Here is a 4,930-nt window from a genome sequence, read left to right as displayed (position 1 = left end):
GACCTGTCCATGACTTTTACAAAAAATATCCATGACAAAATCATAGCCTTATTTATGAGCTAAGGTTAAATCATATGTATTGAGCTAGGGGTTGAAACTGATGTGTAAATGCAGAGGCAGTGCTAGCCCATATCCCCCCCCCACACACACACACTACATACAGTAGAACCTCAGAGGTATGGACACCTGGGGAATGGAGGTTGTCTGTAACTCTGAAATGCTGGTAACTCTACACAAAGCACCATTCGGGCTCCAACTCCAGCAGCTGATGCTCCAGGCCAGGCTTCAGCAGCAGCTGAGCTCCGTCCTCAGCACTGGCAGCTTCCTTGCAGGCAGCTTGTTTCCCTGGATTGGACTGAGTTTGCAAACTTGTCCCCCTCCCGGCAGGGTGTGTGTGTATGAAAACAGGGTGTCCCCCTTCGAAATGGAGGCAGAGGGGAACAGCGCGTCCCCCTCATGGTTGGGGGGGGGCGAGGTGAAAAGGAAGCAGACCCCAGCTGCCTTGGGCTGACAGCCCCAGCATCTTCACCACCTAGCTGTAAGTGGCTGCCCTGCACGTGGGGGTGGGAGTGAGGTGGGGACAGATATGCCTACCTTTAAAATGCAGTATAGTACAGTATTTGCTTCTTTTTGGTGATGGTGCGGGGTGTCTCCGTTGCTGCCTGATTGATTACTTCCGGTTTCATATGGTGTCTGGTTAACCAGTCAGTCCATAACTCTGGTGTTTGTATCTTTGAGGTTCTGTTGTAATAAAAAAGCTAATAGGGGGTCTCCTTGAGCTGCTCTGGGCACTAAGCAATTGCTTAGTCTGATTATGCCTATTGCTGGCTCCCTGTGAATGTGCTGTTCTCTTAAAATAGTGTTATGGGACCATACCTAAAGCAAGTCCTACTAGAGTTAGTTTGTCCAGAAACTAGCACCAGGGGCGTGGAAGGGTCCACTGGATATTGTTCTGAGCAGGTGAGTGTGTGTAAAAACACAATCTGGAGTACAAACGAGAAATAGGGAGAGACTGAAGCAGAGCAAGCCAAGCAGGATCCTGTAAACAGGATGTGACACTGGCAGAAGCCAAGAGCAGAGAGCTTTTGGGTCTGGTTCAGTCTGGAGAGGCTTGTTGCTGTAATCAAAGAACCTGTCTCCTGTTTTTGATTCCTTCTACATTCAGAGAAGCAGGATTTTGTACATGCCTTGTAAAGAAACAAGCCTGCATCAAAGAAAATACCACACTCCATCCTTGATTTCTACTCCCAACTAGAACCTCTGCAGAGCCTCAAACTTTGACTAGCAGCTTATGTCAAAAAGAGGTATCACTAACATGTTGGGCTCATGAATGACTCATCTTTCAGACACGAAGAAGACACATAACAATGGGATGGCGAGGATGGGGGCATGCACAAAGCCCCAGGCATGGGGATAAATGGGGGGGTCCTGGTATGGGGGATGGACTAATGGAGGGCAGAGAGACACTGGCATGGGGAAGCGGGCCACACAGAGTCCCGGCATGGCAGCAAGAATGGATAACCCTGGTACAGGAGGAGGGGGAATGTGGGTACACAAAATCCCTAGCAGAGGGAGATTGGGGAACTCTGGTATATGGAAGAAGGGGGAAAGGGGAATATGGAGAGAAGGGAGAATGGGGGTGAGCCCCAGGGGTTGGGGCAGAGAATCTGGGACCCTGGTATGAGGGAAGCAGCAGGGGCACAAAGCCCAAGGCATGAGGGAGGGGATGAGGAGGGTTGCAAGGAGTCCCTACAATAGAGTGGGATGGAAGGGTGATACACAGGGAGCTTGTAGCAGGAACAGAGGGATGAAGTGTGTAATGAAGTCAGCCTACACAATTTACTAAGGTTATTGTCATAAACAGATAGCTAAGGGTTAATGTCTCTTTCACCTGAAACACCTGACCAGAGAACCAATCAGGAAACCGGATTTTTTCAACTTTGGGTGGAGGGAAGTGTGTGTCTGAGTCTTTTGTCTGTCTGCCTGTTTCCTCTGAGCTTTGGAGAAGTAGTTCTATTTTCTAGTCTTCTGTTTCTAAGTGTAAGGACAAAGAGATCAGATAGTAAGTTCTATGGTTTCTTTTCTTTGGTATTTGCATGAATATAAGTGCTGGAGTGCTTTGATTTGTATTCTTTTTGAATAAGGCTGTTTATTCAATATTCTTTTAAGCAATTGACCCTGTGTTGTATCATCTTAATACAGAGAGCACATTTGTATGTATTTTTCTTTCTTTTTATATAAAGCTTTCTTTTAAGACCTGTTGGAGTTTTTCTTTACTTCAGGGAAATTGAGTCTGTACTCACCAGGGAATTGGTGGGAGGAAGAAATCAGGGGAGTTCTGTGTGTTGGATTGCTAGCCTGATTTTGCATTCCCTCTGGGGGGAATAGGAAAGTACTTTTGTTCCAGGATTGGGAACGGAGAGGGGGAATCACTCTGCGTAGTTTCACAGAGCTTGTGTCTGTGTATCTCTCCAGGAGCATCTGGAGGGGGGAAGGGAAAAAGGATTATTTCCCTTTGTTGTGAGACTCAAGGGATTTGGGTCTTGGGGTCCCCAGGGAAGGTTTTTCAGTGGGACCAGAGTGCCCCAAAACACTCTAATTTTTTGGGTGGTGGCAGCAGTACCAGGTCCAAGCTGGTAACTAAGCTTGGAGGTTTTCATGCTAACCCCCATATTTTGGACGCTAAGGTCCAGAATCTGGGACTAAGGTTATAACAGTTATGTCTACACTGCGAACCTTACAGAGGCACCGCTGTACCGCCGCAGCTGCACTGCTGTAAGGTCTTCCTATAGCTGCTCTATGGTGGTGGGAGAGAAGTCTCCTGCTGGCATAATTAAACTACCCCACAAAAAGCGGCAGTAGCTATGTTAGCGGGAGAGCATGTCCCCCAGACATAGCACTGTCCACGCCAGCTCTTTTGTCTATGAAACTTATGTCGGTCAGGGGTGTGCTTTTTCCCTACAAAAGTCCTAGTGTAGACAAAGCCTAAGCGTGCAGTTCCAAAAAACAACTTCTAGGGGACTTCTAGTTAAAAGTATATTAGGTTGGTTTTTCCCCTCCCTCATGGTGTCACTACAGGGCAGAGTTAAGGTTGTTTGGCTGCCTTAACTGTGTATTTTCAAATCTTAACATGTCTGGATTTCTTTTTTGACTTGTTTGAAAAATAAAATGTCAAAAGTAGCCAACACATGAAATATCAATCAGCTTTAACTATATGGGAAGTTTGAAGAGTCTGTTTATTAAGATCATTCCAGATCCCAAACCAACCAAACAAACAAAAAAGCAAACACAAAAACAACAACAAAAACAAGCGGCTTGACACTAGGTGCTAAATTTCTTAATGGACCTATTTTTATTAAATTTAACCTAATTAAATGATTTACTTGTGAATTCTCAGAATATTCATTCTGTGCCCAAATAGGATTTGGGGCAGGATATGCTGTACTCTTCATAGAAAGTAAAGTGGTTGAAACCCAGCTTGAATTGCAAAACTCAGACACAGCTATGAGGAACCACGAATGACAGTTGCATAATAACAAAATCACAATTTAAAAGATTGGAGTTAAGGTTGTGCACATTTAAGTGTGATTTTTAATTCCTTGATGTGTGCACTGAAGGCAATAGTTGTTGGTTCAGGGCCGAACAGATTATTACACAGGGTAAAGTAAAATTGACTATGCACAAAATGTACAAAATAAACAAAGGGGAAAAATTCCAACTTCTTTCAATTCTTGTAATTATAAGTGATACTTGTAACTATAAGCGATACAACATTTTCTGACAAATATGTGATGTTCAAGTTAACGGTGTCCTATTAAGATGGCAGGTGACAGCCTTCTTTTCTTTTTTTTTTTTTTTAAGACAGACCGCCCTGGTGGCCTAGTCATTCAGTACTACATAACACAGAATACCAATAGATAAAGTGGACATCAGTTGAAGTTGTTTGTGAAAATTGAACGTCATATTAGCTTACAAATTTAGTCCTTTTAAAAATTCGGTTGTTATAATTTTAGTGTTTTATTTCTTTAATGGATTAAACATAATAACAATTCTTATCTACTGTATGTTATAAACACCATGTTAGATCATTAAAAGGTCATTTTTAAGCACATTTACTTTTGCCTTTTTTTGTTTTCCTCTCAGCTACATTAGTCAATTTCACTTTAAGGTTCTCTACTGCACGGTATAGGTTGCAAACACTATAGTGAAATGTTTATTTATTTTTAAATAATATTTTTCCGTTGGACTCTTAACATTCCTGAGCACATTTCTCTTGGACTTAGGCTTTGTTGAAGTGCCTTTTTTCCCCCTCAAATAGAAGCTTCTCTTCAAGATCAGTCATCTTTAGTTTACGCTCAGTCTGCAAATCGAGGTTGAAAAGTGCATTGTCTGGCCTCATCCTGCAAACATATATATACACTTAATTTTACACACGTGAGTAGTCTCACTGACTTCAACGGGACTACTCGTGCATAAAGTTAAGCCCATGTTCAAGCACTTGCAGGATCACAGCCTATGTGAATAACTGCTTCAGTCTATCCTCCAAGGTCCTAAAAAGCCTTAAGTGATTTTATTTCAATTTAAAATAAAAGCAAAGATGAAAAATGTTATGAGACACTGCTTTTTATGAAGTGATTGTTATTTTGTCTAGCATGGTTTATATTCTGTATATGACATTATTCATGTAAGTTTTGTGAAAGGAAAATTTGTTATGTTTCAATGTCATAAGTAAATAAAATATGATAGGATATTGGGTATTATGGTTTGAAAGAACACTTTTATTGTTCTTCCATCTTCTATCCCCAAGAGTGTGGTTATCTTGCAGCACCCATATCTTTTTACTTTATTGCTTAATAGACAACGCAAACAATAAATGTAGCAGCCTGTGGTTAGGGAGACAGTTACTATAGTAACAGTTGCAAACACCAGT

This window comes from Gopherus evgoodei, chromosome 2 (genome assembly GCF_007399415.2).
Source record: "Gopherus evgoodei ecotype Sinaloan lineage chromosome 2, rGopEvg1_v1.p, whole genome shotgun sequence".
Taxonomy (NCBI): Eukaryota; Metazoa; Chordata; order Testudines; family Testudinidae; genus Gopherus; species Gopherus evgoodei.
This window is presented reverse-complemented; position numbering follows the sequence as displayed.